Below are 16,931 nucleotides of genomic sequence, written 5' to 3' on the forward strand. Positions count from 1 at the left end.
AGTGCCAGTGCATGTGTACCTGTTCAATTCATTTCTGTTACTTTGTACTATATTCTTTATATTGTACCCAAATCTATGATGATATTTACCATTGTTTTGTCCTGCAGCCAGAAGCCATGTGTAACCTTAATGTTAGTATCACAAATGTCTTCACTTGTGTTATCAGGTTTTAGAGCTGAAAAAACATGCAGACTATGGGCCAGTCAAGTTAAAAAATGCAAGCGATATATATACTAATGCTTGTGCACAATCCATACTGCTTGCATCTATGTGCTCACATTAAAAGTCAATTATTAATATTTAACGTGCAGGTGGTTGTAAAGCACATGAAATTATCCATGTCAGATAACACGGATACATAATTTCCCACTGGTCATAAACTTCTATGATGGCCTAAACTAAAATTATTTGTAGTGGATAACGCTTGAGCGCAAAACTTCCAAAATTTAGTGGAGTTTTTAATTTAGTCCTTTGCAATACACTTTCAATGTTAATTCTACATATAAAATCACACATACACACACACACATACACACACATGCATTCACACACACACACACGCATGCATTAACAAATACATTCTCATACACGCATACATTCTCACAAACACATGCATTCACACATACATACACATTCATTTACACACACACACACACACACATACATATAAACACATGCATACACACATACATACAAACACATGCATACACACACACACACATGCATTCACAAATACATTCTCATACACGCATACATTCTCACACACACATGCATTCACACATACATACATACATATTAATTTACACAAACACACATACATACAAACACATTCTCACACACACACACACATTCTCACACACATATACATTCACACACACACATGCATTCACACATACATACATACATACATATTAATTTACACAAACACACATACATACAAACACATGCACACACACACACACATTCTCACACACATATACATTCACACACACACACATGCATTCACACATACATACATACAAACACATGCATTCACACACACACATACATACATACAAACACATGCATAAACACATACAGGGAGTGCAGAATTATTAGGCAAATGAGTATTTTGACCGCATCATCCTCTTTATGCATGTTGTCTTACTCCAAGCTGTATAGGCTCGAAAGCCTACTACCAATTAAGCATATTAGGTGATGTGCATCTCTGTAATGAGAAGGGGTGCGGTCTAATGACATCAACACCCTATATCAGGTGTGCATAATTATTAGGCAACTTCCTTTCCTTTGGCAAAATGGGTCAAAAGAAGGACTTGACAGGCTCAGAAAAGTCAAAAATAGTGAGATATCTTGCAGAGGGATGCAGCACTCTTAAAATTGCAAAGCTTCTGAAGCGTGATCATTGAACAATCAAGCGTTTCATTCAAAATAGTCAACAGGGTCGCAAGAAGCGTGTGGAAAAACCAAGGCGCAAAATAACTGCCCATGAACTGAGAAAAGTCAAGCGTGCAGCTGCCAAGATGCCACTTGCCACCAGTTTGGCCATATTTCAGAGCTGCAACATCACTGGAGTGCCCAAAAGCACAAGGTGTGCAATACTCAGAGACATGGCCAAGGTAAGAAAGGCTGAAAGACGACCACCACTGAACAAGACACACAAGCTGAAACGTCAAGACTGGGCCAAGAAATATCTCAAGACTGATTTTTCTAAGGTTTTATGGACTGATGAAATGAGAGTGAGTCTTGATGGGCCAGATGGATGGGCCCGTGGCTGGATTGGTAAAGGGCAGAGAGCTCCAGTCCGACTCAGACGCCAGCAAGGTGGAGGTGGAGTACTGGTTTGGGCTGGTATCATCAAAGATGAGCTTGTGGGGCCTTTTCGGGTTGAGGATGGAGTCAAGCTCAACTCCCAGTCCTACTGCCAGTTTCTGGAAGACACCTTCTTCAAGCAGTGGTACAGGAAGAAGTCTGCATCCTTCAAGAAAAACATGATTTTCATGCAGGACAATGCTCCATCACACGCGTCCAAGTACTCCACAGCGTGGCTGGCAAGAAAGGGTATAAAAGAAGAAAATCTAATGACATGGCCTCCTTGTTCACCTGATCTGAACCCCATTGAGAACCTGTGGTCCATCATCAAATGTGAGATTTACAAGGAGGGAAAACAGTACACCTCTCTGAACAGTGTCTGGGAGGCTGTGGTTGCTGCTGGACGCAATGTTGATGGTGAACAGATCAAAACACTGACAGAATCCATGGATGGCAGGCTTTTGAGTGTCCTTGCAAAGAAAGGTGGCTATATTGGTCACTGATTTGTTTTTGTTTTGTTTTTGAATGTCAGAAATGTATATTTGTGAATGTTGAGATGTTATATTGGTTTCACTGGTAAAAATAAATAATTGAAATGGATATATATTTGTTTTTTGTTAAGTTGCCTAATAATTATGCACAGTAATAGTCACCTGCACACACAGATATCCCCCTAAAATAGCTATAACTAAAAACAAACTAAAAACTACTTCCAAAACTATTCAGCTTTGATATTAATGAGTTTTTTGGGTTCATTGAGAACATGGTTGTTGTTCAATAATAAAATTAATCCTCAAAAATACAACTTGCCTAATAATTCTGCACTCCCTGTACATTCTCACACACACATGCATTCTCACACACATACATACACAGACATGCATTAACACATACATTCTCATACACACACACACATGCATTCACATATACATACACACACATTCATTTACACACACACACACACACATACATACAAACACATGCATACACACAAACATTCTCACACACACATATACATTCACACACACACACACACACACACACATACATATGCACACAAACATACATACCCACACATATACATACATGCACCCACATACAAACACATGTACATACATAGCCACACACGATCACATGCACACGCATACATACATAGACACACATGCACACATTCTTCTCACATACTAACACACACACACTCACACACATACCCACATATACAGACACAAATGCACATAGAATCACACACACGTACATACACACACACGTACATACACACACACGTACATACACACACACGTACATACATACACACACACTTACTTGTGCTCTTTTCCGCTCTCTACGCTTGTCATACGCCTTATCTTTTTAACCCCTTCCCAAAACCTTTTTCTTTATTAAAACATTGTTTCACATTTATTAAGACTTAATTCATCTCTCAGTTTATTTCTCTAACATTTCAACTATAGAAAGTGTTAATACCAGGTTTTCAAAACCGTTAAATAAGAAAGCTGTATTAAGGATTGAGTGCAGTAAGTGCATTCCCCTGCCTTTATGCTTGTCATTGAAAGAAAAAAGCACAGCATATGTAAAATGCTCTGGTTGAACAATTTAACCACCAAATTTTATTACCCGTTTAATCCTTATTGTTTGCACGATGCAAGCACATAATAGCACGCTGCATATTATCAGTTGGGCGTGCCTTGTATTCTTGCCTTAAATGTGCAAAATGATTTCCTACATCAAACTGCTTGTTCTACTCAGAAATGAAACACAAGAAACATTTGGTTGTTTTAAAGACACTTTTTTTTCACAAACATTCAATTTTTTTTTTCTTTTAAATATGCAAAAAATCAAAAACAAACAAATTTCGTTCCTGAAAACAACATAATTGTTTAAAAACAGCAGCTTGTGGTGTGTGCAGGAAGTGGTATATGGAAGGGAACATGGGTTATGAGAATCATTTATTAAACCCCATTTATTTGTTCATCTTACCATACCTCCCCTCTGTATTTCTCCTTTTCTCTGCATTCTTTCATATTTGCTAAGTGCATTTTGTCTAGGCATGTACAACAAACTCACAGGACCTGCAGTAGAAAGTTTCTGTTGCTAATGTGCAGTACAAAGATAGTAACTAATGCTATTGCATTACTATTGCAGTGATCCAATACTGATTCAGCCATGGCCCAACATGCTGCTTCTGCTTTGGAAATAAAGTTTTGTTGAAACTTTGTCTTTGTCTTTGCCCCTTGAGTTTAAATGTCTAAATTTGTTCCTCTGAGTTCTATACTCCCCCTGGAATATACAGGCAGCCTCTGTAATTACATATAAAGAGGATTTATGCTTGCATATTGATTGACAATGAAACCAACAAGTCTCTGCATTTTCACCTTAGAAGCTTCTAAATATTGCTGTTAAAGAGAAATAATGGTCACAACTGAAATGTGCTTCAGTGTATTCTAACTTTTTACAGAGACATTACATGCAAAGTAATTGTATTAGCAAAAATGCTTCTAGTAATCAGTGTTTCAGCATCAAATGCAATTATGGTGAGCTTGCCTTGTACACAATCATGCAAACAGTGCGACAGCTGAGTGAGCCAGCACTGACATGCATCATGCATGCCACCTCTGACTTGTTGTGCACAAAGCATTCACAGCATATGTGCATATGCTGTTGAGATAGACATAACTTTTACTAGAATCATTTTTGATAGAAATATATTCCACAAATGCTTCTATTCAAAATTGAAATACATTTCTTTATTGCTGACCATTATGTCCCTTTAAAGGGACAGTAAACACCTTGTTATTACAAGACATTTCTGTTGTGCTGCTATTGAATAATTGAATAACATACCAGCAAAGCCTAAACATTTTTAAAACAAATTAACATCCATTTTGCAGCAATTGTTCTGTGAGAGCCACCAAACTCCACCCACTATTTGCCTTATTTGGAGGAGCCAATCTGGGCTTTAGTCTGCAGACAACAAGGCTAATCACAGTTATAATTTCAGTCCATTGTTTTGCAGTTGCTATCTGATAAAGCCAATTAAGGATAGATGTGTAGTAGAGTTAAACAGGTGCATTTCGAGTTCTGATAATGAGAACATCCTCAATTTTCAGAACTAGAAGGCATGGAAGTTAGCAAAATAAATAATATAAAAAAAAATTGAAAATTAGTTTCATTACACATAACTAAACATTTAAGTATAAATCTTAAGGTGTTTACTGTTCCTTTAAAGACATATAAAAGTGCATACAAAAACCGTCCAGCATTTAATAGCTAATGTTTTCAAAAAAAAGAAAGTAATGCTTTCATGTTAGAAGTGTTCAGCCTATCTAAATCTGCTGGCTGTGCAGCTGCTTTTCACTGCTTTAAAATAAGCACTCCTATAACTTAATCCAGTACTGATTCTGCATTCTGGGACAAAGGAATGCCACTAAATCAGTAATTTGGGCACTTTTTAAAGAAGTTTGGCTGAATGTTTCTAGTAGCATTGCATGTTTAAGAAGCATCTACCACTAAATACCACTAATTTTTAATGTACATTTGTATCTTTCTTTAAATACCCAATGTAACAAAGGCATTGTTTCAGGGTCAGGTGTATTATGCCTTTTATGAGCAAAGATGTATCATCATACTTTCCTGTCTGCTCATGAATTTGTGTCGTGAAGTAAGTATATACCATCAAAATACATTTGTAAAAAACAAGTACTTTACACATTTAAGTAAAACAAAATATTTTGAACAATATGCTTGGCAAAATAGGGTAGAAATGAACAATACAATCAAAAATATATATATTGCAAAATGCACCCCCTCTGAACATATATTTAGAATTTTTCATAACATTAGACTCTGTATTTTTTAATTTCCAAATCTGGTTTGTGTATGTGTATATATACTGAATGTGTTTGTGTGTATTATATATATATATATATATATATATATATATATATATATATATATATATACACACTGTATGTGTGTGTGCCACTAACTGGTAAACTACGATATTTTTACCAGCTTGCCAGTATAATCTTTGTGAAAAAGCCTCAGGTAATTTTCATGTTGGATTATTTAAGACCCTTAGGGAAGACAATAAAAAAGTGAGAGAACTATTGCTGCTTAAACCATCATATAATGTTTGTTAAAAATAAAGCTAGGTAATTATGGGAATGAGTTAAATAAAATATATTTTAGTACAATTGTTGCTTTTCATTTTAGTAAGCATGTAAGCTCATACAGTTGTGACTTCCCCCAACTAGCCATTAGACCTCTCTATTGTGCTATTTAGCCAATTCAGAGGGGCACGTGGAACATGGCTGTGTAACGCACCTACATCACTGCTCTGCAAGTTGTTGGAATTAAAGGCTTGATAGGAGTTACGACCCTCCCACCAAACCCAATTGCAGGAATTGAGGAAACAAGTGGACAGTGTCCTGGGTCTCGCTGATTATGTTGTCACTTTTCCGTTTGTAATTTCCAGCTTTACTCTGGAGCACAACATGAGTTAGGTTGTGGACCCTTGAAATAAAGGAACCAAGGTTCTGCCTGCCCTGTCATCTCCGCTGTTCCTTGCATCACATGTGCTGTGCTTTTCAGATAAAATAACATACACATGGAGTCCCGTGCAAATTGCGGGGCTGGGGTCGATAGATCTTGTGCCCCCAGAGGCCCGCTCTCTGTCCATCTGTCTGAGAAGAGGCTCAAAGAGTGAAAAGTGCCATGCCTGCAAGCAGCCCCTGCGGAGAGACAGATTGTACATTACAGATTCACATTAAAGAAAGAAGTATATGAGTCATCTAAGAATTAGTAGAAAAGCATTTTCACCACAACAAAGCAACAGTGTATCCCTATATGTCAGACAAAATAATAATTCTCCTTTTTTATAATACTATAAGCTTACACCAGCTCTATTTTTGTTGGGAATTTCCAGACAAGAATCATTTTATACTGACACAATACCCAAAACAGAATGAAATAAAAAGAAGGTAGAGAAAAGAAGAGGGGAAATGTAATAAACAAAAAATGTGATTTTAGACAGATTTCATTCATGCATCTCATTCATGTTTCTTCTTAAACTAAATGAAAAAAAAAGTTAAATGAGAAAAAAAAACAACTATTATTATTTAATTTAAGCTCTATGAATACTAATCAAAGACCAATCCAAGCTCAACTATACTTGTATTAAACTGTATACAAATATTACAGTGAACATTTTTATTTAAATGTCTATTAAAATTGTGTAACAACTGTTCTAGCTAATGTCTTTAAATTCTATAATTCTTGATACGGATTTGTGTGAGCATTGTTGAATATGAGGCTTTATATGCTAACCTGCAGCTTACATTCTGCTAACTTATTTGTGGTGCCTACAGCAATCTTCAGCTTATCATGATTATGTACATATTAATAAATCAAACACTATTCTGCTCAGGGTTTTAGTCTACAGACATGGTCATGTCACCAGATATTTTTACACATTAATGTAACAGCAGGATCTCCCATTTTTCATAAGCCCTACATCAGAGCTTTCAGAACTACATCATGAGGCCAGGCGTTGTCCATGGTTCTGAACATCTCATGATCTTGGCAGCTTCAGCTTGCAAGCACACAAGTCTATAAATCAAGCTTGTCCAACCTGCGGCCCATGTGCCGCATGTGGCCCAGGACGGCTTTGAATCTTTCTTAAAACGTTATGTGAATTTTTTTGAGATTTTTTTTTGTATCTCCATTGCGCGGTTCTCGAGTGCGAACTTTGTAGAATGCATAGAGCTGCAATCTGACTTTCAACTTAAAGAAAAATGTGATCTTGTCTCTTTACTGAACTTTTATAAGACATATCTTCCCAGAGACAAATATCACTCGCTTCACAATCATGCCTTTTTCATGTCATCGCTTTTTGGCAGCACCTACATTTGTGTGAAACTACTTTCAAGGATGAAGCACACGAAGAGTAAAATTAGAACCAAAATATCTGATGAGCACCTTAAGAACTCACTACGAATTGCAACTACTTCCATCAAACCAGATATTGATGCATTAAATTCTCAAAAACAATGTCAAATATCCAACTAGTTTTATGTTGCCCTCTTTTATAATAAAAAATCTAAAAAAAATAATGACGTTTTATTACTTAGATACTTTTCTATATCAGTGATCGCAAACCTGGGAACTGCTTGAACAGGGAAGCGCATTATTAGGATTATTATGCAAGGATTTTTTTGTTTATCTGATGTGGCGGATATCATGAAAATTATGCACAGACCTTTTTTTTTAACTCATCAGCTATCGTTAGTGTTAGTGTATTTTATGTGTGGCCCAAGACAATTATTTTTCCAATGTGGCCCAGGAAAGCCAAGAGATTGGATACCCCTGCTATAAATAATGGCACTTATCTTGATGTTAAAACGAGAGAATAGGAGTTGTCCATGGTTCTGAAACTCTCATGATCTTGGCAGCTTCAGCTTGCAAGCACACAACAAGCCTTTAAATAATGGCACTTATTTTGGGGTTAAATGAGATTATTTAATTTTTGAGTATCATGTCTTTTTAAGAATAAAAAGGAGTAACTGGCGCAATCGGTTATAGAGGCTTGTTTTATAGCCTTTTTTTGGGACTGAAAAGTGTTAGAGTTTTATTGCTCAAAGCACTTTGCAACCCTGTCAGGACTTGCGGCAACACACTAAATATGTACACCTAGATTACGAGTTGTGCGTTAGGGTTAAAAAGCAGCGTTGGCCAGTCCCAACGCTGCTTTTTAACGCCCGCTGGTATTAAGAGTCTTGAAATGACTCACTTTTTTGGCCAGACTCGGAAATACCGCAAATCCACTTATGTCAATTGCGTATCCTATATTTTCAATGGGACTTGCATAGCGCCGGTATTATGAGTCTGACAAAAAGTGAGCTGTACACCCTCTCCTGTCAAGACTGGTACCGCATTTTAAAGTCAGTAGTTAAGAGTTTTACACTACAATGCCGTAGCATAAAACTCTTAACTAAAGTGCTAAAAAGTACACTAACACCCATAAACTACCTATTAACCCCTAAACCGAGGCCCCCCACATCGCAAACACTAAAATAAAATGTTTAACCCCTAATCTGCCAAACCGGACATCCCTGCCACTATAATAAATATATTAACCCCTAAACCGCCGCACTCCCGCCTCGCAAACACTAGTTAAATATTATTAACCCCTAATCTGCCTCCCTAATATCGCCGCCACCTACCTACATTTATTAACCCCTAATCTGTCGCCCACAACGTTGCTGCCACTATATTAAATGTATTAACCCCTAAACCTAAGTCTAACCCTAACCCTAACACCCCCTAACTTAAATATAATTACAATAAATCTAAATAAAATTACTACAATTACCTAAATTATTCCTATTTAAAACTAAATATACTTACCTATAAAATAAACCCTAAGCTAGCTACAATATAACTAAAAGTTACATTGAAGCTAGCTTAGGGTTTATTTTTATTTTACAGGCAACTTTGTATTTATGTTAACTAGGTACAATAGTTATTAAATAGTTATTAACTATTTAATAACTACCTAGTTAAAATAAAGACAAATTTACCTGTAAAATAAAACCTAACCTAAGTTACAATTACACCTAACACTACACTATAATTAAATTAATTACCTAAATTAAATACAATTAATTACAATTAAATAAAATTATCTAAAGTGCGAAAAAAAACTCTTCATCCAGGCGGCATCTTCTATCTTCATCCATTCGGCACGGAGCGGGTCCATCTTCAAGACATCCGACGCAGAGCATCCTCTTCATCCGGAGTCTTCTTACTAAATGCCGTTACCTTTAAGTGACGTCATCCAAGATGGCGTCCCTTCAATTCCGATTGGCTGATAGAATTCTATAAGCCAATCGGAATTAAGGTAGAAAAAATCCTATTGGCTGATGCAATCAGCCAATAGGTTTGAAGTTCAATCCTATTGGCTGATCCAATCAGCCAATAGGATTGAGCTGGCATTCTATTGGCTGTTCCAATCAGCCAGTAGAATGCAAGCTCATTCCAATTGGCTGATTGCATCAGCCAATAGGATTTTTTCTACCTTAATTCCGATTGGCTGATAGAATTCTATCAGCCAATCGGAATTAAAGGGACATCATCTTAGATGACATCACTTAAAGGTACCGTCATTTAGTAAGAAGACTCCGGATGAAGAGGATGCTCCGCGTCGGATGTCTTGAAGATGGACCCGCTCCGCGCCGGATGGATGAAGATAGAAGATGCCGTCTGGATGAAGACTTCTGCCCGTCTGGAGGACCTCTTCTGCCCGGCTTGGATGAAGACATCTGCCCATCTGGAGAACCACTTCTGCCCGGTTGGGTGAAGACGTCTCACGGAAGGGTGATCTTCAAGGGGTTAGTGTTAGGTTTTTTTAAGGGGGGATTGGGTGGGTTTTAGAGTAGGGTTGGTTGTGTGGGTGGTGGGTTTTAATGTTGGGGAGGGTACTTGTACTTTTTTTTTACAGGTAAAAGAGCTGATTACTTTGGGGCAATGCCCCACAAAAGGCCCTTTTAAGGGCTATTTGTAATTTAGTGTAGGGTAGGGCTTTTTTTATTTTGTTGGGCTTTTTTATTTTGTTAGGGGGATTAGAGTAGGTGTAATTAGTTTAAAAATCTTGTAATTATTTTATTATTTTCTGTAATTTAGTGGGTTTTTTTTTCGTACTTTAGATAATTTTATTTAATTGTAATTAATTGTATTTAATTTAATTTATTTAATTATAGTGTAGTGTTAGGTGTTAGTGTAACTTTGGTTAGGTTTTATTTTACAGGTAAATTTGTCTTTATTTTAACTAGGTAGTTATTAAATAGTTAATAACAATTTAGTAACTATTCTACCTAGTTAAAATAAATACAAAGTTGCCTGTAAAATAAAAATAAACCCTAAGATAGCTACAATGTAACTATTAGTTATATTGTAGCTATCTTAGGGTTTATTTTATAGGTAAGTATTTAGTTTTAAATAGGAATAACTTAGGTAATTGTAGTAATTTTATTTAGATTTATTTAAATTATATTTAAGTTAGGGGGTGTTAGGGTTAGACTTAGGTTTAGGGGTTAATACATTTAATATAGTGGTGGCGACGTGGGTGGCAGATTAGGGGTTAATAAATGTAGTTAGGTTGCGGCGACATTGGGGGCAGCAGATTAGGGGTTAATAAATATAATGTAGGGTTCGGCGATGTTGGGGGCAGCAGATTAGGGGTTCATAACTATAATGTAGGTGGCGGCGGTGTCCGGAGTGGCAGATTAGGGGTTAATAATATAATGCAGGTGTCGGCGATGTCGGGGGCGGCAGATTAGGGGTTAATAAGTGTAAGATTATGGGTGTTTAGACTCGGGGTTCATGTTAGGGTGTTAGGTGTAGACATAAAAAGTATTTCCTATGGGGAAATCGTGCACGAGCACGTTTAGCCAGCTTACCGCTACCGTAAGCAACGCTGGTATTGAGGTGAGATGTGGAGCTAAATTTTGTGCTACGCTCACCTTTTTGCGGCTAACGCCGGGTTTAAAAAACCCCGTAATACCAGCGTTGTCTTAAGGGAGCGTTTAAAAAAAAAAGGCTTGTTAGCAACGCACCCCTGTTACCGCAAAACTCGTAATCTCTGTGTATATTTCTATAAGATTATGGGTGTTTAGACTCGAGGTTCATGTTAGGGTGTTAGGTGTAGACATAAAAAGTATTTCCCCATAGGAATTAATGGGGCTGCGTTAGGAGCTGAACGCTGCTTTTTTGCAGGTGTTAGGTTTTTTTTCAGCCGGCTCTCCCCCATTGATTTTATATGGGGAAATCATGCACGAGCACGTTTTACCTGCTCACCGCTAATGTAAGCAGCGCTGTTATTGAGGTGAGATGTGGAGTTAAATTTTGCTCTTCGCTCACCTTTTTGCGGCTAACGCCGGGTTTCTAAAAACCCGTAATACCAGCGCTGTCTGTAAGTGAGCGGTGAGCATAAACTGCTCGTTAGCACCGCATCCCTCCTAACGCAAAACTCGTAATCTAGGTGGTAGTTTGCCTTTAACTTCTATAGAGTATTTTTAGATTAGTATCAGGTTTTTTTTTTAGCAATAGTGATTTGTATCTACAGTAATTTTTAAAAATGTTCAGTGTGTGTTTGTATGTATAAGTGTGTGTATATGTGTGTGCCTATGTATATATGTGTGTTCAGTGTGTTTGCATGTGTATATGTGTGTGTGTGTGTGTGTGTGTGTGTGTATGTATGTGTGTATATGTGTGTGTATGTATGTGTATATATGTGTGTGTGTATAAGTGTGTGTGTGTGTTTGTGTGTATATGTATGTGTGTATATATATGTGTGTGTGTGTATATATAAGTGTGTGTATGTATAAGTGTGTGTATAAGTGTGTATATATAGGTGTATATGTATGTATGTGTGTATATGTGTGTGTGTGTGTGTGAGAGCGTGCATATGTATGCGTGTGTATGTATGTATATGTGTATATGTATGTGTGTGTGTGTGTATGTGTGTCTGTGTGTGTGTATATGTGTCTGTGTATATATGTGTGTGTATGTGTGTGTGTATATGTGTGTGTATGTTCAGTGTGTGTGTATATGTGTGTGTATATGTATGTGTGTATGTGTGCGTGTATGTGTGTATATGTGTGTGTGTGTGTGTGTGTGAGAGCGTGTATATGTATGTGCGTGTATGTGTGTATATGTGTGTGTGTGTGTGTGTGTGAGAGCGTGTATATGTATGTGTGTATATATGTGTATGTGTGTATATATGTGTATGTGTGTATGTATGTGTGTATATGTATGTGTGTGTGTGTGTATGTGTCTATGTGTGTGTGTATATGTGTCTGTGTATATGTGTGTGTATATGTGTGTGTATGTTCAGTGTGTGTGTGTATGTGTGTGTGTATATGTGTGTGTACGTTCGTGTGTATATGTGTGTGTGTGTGACAGCGTGTATATGTATGTGTGTGTGTGTATATGTATATGTGTGTATATGTGTGTCTATGTGTGTGTGTATATGTGTGTGTATATGTATGTGTGTGTATGTGTGTGTGTATATGTTTGTGAGTGTATGTGTTTGTTTGTTTGTGTGTATGTGTGTGTATATGTGTGTGTATGCTCAGTGTGTGTGTGTATATGTGTGTGTATATGTATGTGTGTATGTTCAGTGTGTGTGTGTATATGTGTGTGTATGTTCAGTGTGTATATGTATGTGTATATGTGTGTGTATATGTATGTGTGTGTATGTGTGTGTGTGTGTGTGTATATGTGTATGTTCAGTGTGTATATATGTGTGTGTATGTTCAGTGTGTGTGTATATGTGTATGTTCAGTGTGTGTGTATATGTGTATGTTCAGTGTGTGTGTATGTGTGTATGTTCAGTGTGTGTGTATGTGTGCATGTTCAGTGTGTGTGTATATGTGTATGTTCAGTGTGTGTGTATGTGTGTATGTTCAGTGTGTGTGCATGTGTGTGTGTATATGTGTGTGTGTGTATATGTGTATGTTCAGTGTGTGTATATATGTGTGTGTATGTTCAGTGTGTGTATATATGTGTGTGTATGTTCAGTGTGTGTGTGTGTATGTTCAGTGTGTGTGTATATGTGTATGTTCAGTGTGTGTGTGTGTGTGTGTTCAGTGTGTGTGTATGTTCAGTGTGTGTGTATATGTGTATGTTCAGTGTGTGTATGTCCAGTGTGTGTGTGTGTATGTTCAGTGTGTGTGTATATGTGTATGTTCAGTATGTGTATATATGTGTGTGTATGTTCAGTGTGTGTGTGTATGTTCAGTGTGTGTGTATATGTGTATGTTCAGTGTGTGTGTATGTTCAGTATGTGTATATATGTGTGTGTATGTTCAGTGCGTGTATATATGTGTATGTTCAGTACGTGTGTGTGTGTGTATGAGCATTTCAAATTTGCGTAGGTGCCTGCAATAAGTGTAATGCTGTATAATGAAGACCAGTAAAGTTGGCAAATTCCAATGACTTCAGGACTACATGGTACTATTAAAGATCACGGAGACATGATCACTCCTACCTCTGGCAACATGCAAGGTAAATGGAGTGACTACTCTCCTATGATCTGTGAAAGGCCTAGGGTATCCATTGACCACAGAAGGACTTGATCAAACCAAGTGATTTCTCTGGTAGTTTAAGATTTTTCCATAAAATGCTGCTCCACTCCCTTGCTGTTTAAATTGCTGATTAAAGCTTAATGCATGCATCGTAATCATCTCTTGGTTACAGAACATTTTTTTTTCCATTTTATAAGTCAGTTATACATTTTAAATATTGCATGAAATTATTGTCTTGCCTTTTAAAATCTTTTTTCAAGATTGAAAATGATGTTGTACTATTAATATACAGTAGGTTGTTTTTCAGTCATACTACTGGGTAAAAGCAAGATCACTTGCCCGAAACGGCTCAATATTGTTAAAGATTCTTTGGCATCACACACCTTATTCACATAACGAAGCTAAAGGAACACTAAACCCACATTTTTTGTTTCATGATTCAGATAGAGCATGCAATTTTAAGCAACTTTCTAATTTACTCCTATTATCAATTTATCTTCATTCTCTTGCTAACTTTATTTGAAAAAGCACGAATAAAAGCTTTGGAGCCGGCCCATTTTAGGTTAACAACCTGGGTTGCTCTTGCTGATTGGATGGCTAAATGTAGCCACCAATCAGCAAGCCCTATCCAAGATACTGAACCAAAAATAGGCCGGCTCCAAAGCTTTCATTCCTGCTTTTTAAAATAAAGATAGCAAGAGAACGAAAAAAAATTGATAATAGGAGTAATATAGAAAGTTGCTTAAAAAGGGATGCTCTATCTGAATCAAGAAAGAAAAAAAAAATAGGTTTAGTATCCCTTAAACAAGGCTCTTACAAATCATATAGTTCCCATTGCTCATGGATACACAAGCAATTCAGAGGTGAAATCACTCAAACAATGACTCTGCCTCAATGAATCACCTTTATATGCAACTCAGCAACACAAATTATTAATCTTTAATAGCATGGATATAAAATGTGTATTCCCTCACCACAGAGATTTTGGGAATTAGTTCCATAAGATAACTTAGGAACTGGATATTTTATGTTTTTCTTACTTGAAAGATTTAAGTTGAGGGTTGGTGGTTAGGCTAATGCTCCCTTTCCTAGTATTTAGAAAGATGTCCGGATACATCAAGAGACCTCATAAAAATAAGGCTGGCCAATGGCTTGGTGCCATACATGTAAGATGTGATACATGTAACAAACATAGGCCTAGATTTGGAGTTCGGCGGTAAAAGGGCTGTTAACGCTCCGCGGGTTTTTTTCTGGCCGCACCATAAATTTAACTCTGGTATCGAGAGTTCAAACAAATGCTGCGTTAGGCTCCAAAAAAGGAGCGTAGAGCATATTTACCGCAAATGCAACTCTCGATACCAGAGTTGCTTACGGACGCGGCCGGCCTCAAAAACGTGCTCGTGCACGATTCTCCCATAGGAAACAATGGGGCTGTTTGAGCTGAAAAAAAACCTAACACCTGCAAAAAAGCAGCGTTCAGCTCTTAACGCAGCCCCATTGTTTCCTATGGGGAAACACTTCCTACGTCTGCACCTAACACTCTAACATGTACCCCGAGTCTAAACACCCCTAACCTTACACTTATTAACCCCTAATCTGCCGCCCCCGCTATCGCTGACCCCCTGCATTACACTTTTAACCCCTAATCTGCCGCTCCGTAAACCGCCGCCACCTACGTTATCCCTATGTACCCCTAATCTGCTGCCCTAACATCGCCGACCCCTATGTTATATTTATTAACCCCTAATCTGCCCCCCACAACGTCGCCGACACCTGCCTACACTTATTAACCCCTAATCTGCCGAGCGGACCTGAGCGCTACTATAATAAAGTTATTAACCCCTAATCCGCCTCACTAACCCTATCATAAATAGTATTAACCCCTAATCTGCCGCTCCGTAAACCGCCGCCACCTACGTTCAATTATTAACCCCTAATCTGCCGACCGGAGCTCACCGCTATTCTAATAAATGTATTAACCCCTAAAGCTAAGTCTAACCCTAACACTAACACCCCCCTAAGTTAAATATAATTTTTATCTAACGAAATAAATTAACTCTTATTAAATAAATGATTCCTATTTAAAGCTAAATACTTACCTGTAAAATAAATCCTAATATAGCTACAATATAAATTATAATTATATTATAGCTATTTTAGGATTAATATTTATTTTACAGGCAACTTTGTAATTATTTTAACCAGGTACAATAGCTATTAAATAGTTAAGAACTATTTAATAGTTACCTAGTTAAAATAATAACAAATTTACCTGTAAAATAAATCCTAACCTAAGATATAATTAAACCTAACACTACCCTATCAATAAAATAATTAAATAAACTACCTACAATTACCTACAATTAACCTAACACTACACTATCAATAAATTAATTAAACACAATTGCTACAAATAAATACAATTAAATAAACTATCTAAAGTACAAAAAATAAAAAAGAACTAAGTTACAGAAAATAATAAAATATTTACAAACATAAGAAAAATATTACAACAATTTTAAACTAATTACACCTACTCTAAGCCCCCTAATAAAATAACAAAGCCCCCCAAAATAAAAAATTCCCTATTCTAAAATACAAATATTACAAGCTCTTTTACCTTACCAGCCCTGAACAGGGCCCTTTGCGGGGCATGCCCCAAGAATTTCAGCTCTTTTGCCTGTAAAAAAAAACATACAATACCCCCCCCCCCCAACATTACAACCCACCACCCACATACCCCTAATCTAACCCAAACCCCCCTTAAATAAACCTAACACTACCCCCCTGATGATCTTCCTACCTTGTCTTCACCATGCCAGGTTCACCGATCCGTCCTGGCTCCAAGATCTTCATCCAACCCAAGCGGGGGCTAGACATCCACTGAAGAAGTCCAGAAGAGGGTCCAAAGTCTTCCTCCTATCCGGCAAGAAGAGGACATCCGGACCGGCAAACATCTTCTCCAAGCGGCATCTTCTATCTTCTTCCATCCGATGACGACCGGCTCCATCTTGAAGACCT

General features: G+C 37.3%; 1 protein-coding gene across 2 annotated transcripts in view; it reads right to left on the reverse strand.

Moving 5' to 3' along the window:
• Positions 1-3,592: 3,592 nt before the first annotated feature.
• The window catches only part of B3GAT1 (beta-1,3-glucuronyltransferase 1), a 187,350-nt gene continuing 174,011 nt past the window's right edge, over positions 3,593-16,931 (reverse strand). For both annotated transcript variants that reach the window (XM_053691521.1, XM_053691522.1), the window contains one exon: positions 3,593-6,557. The gene's annotated coding sequence lies outside the window, so the exon portion shown is untranslated. The remainder of the gene's footprint in view (positions 6,558-16,931) is intronic.

Source organism: Bombina bombina, chromosome 8, assembly GCF_027579735.1.
Source record: "Bombina bombina isolate aBomBom1 chromosome 8, aBomBom1.pri, whole genome shotgun sequence".
Classification (NCBI taxonomy): domain Eukaryota; kingdom Metazoa; phylum Chordata; class Amphibia; order Anura; family Bombinatoridae; genus Bombina; species Bombina bombina.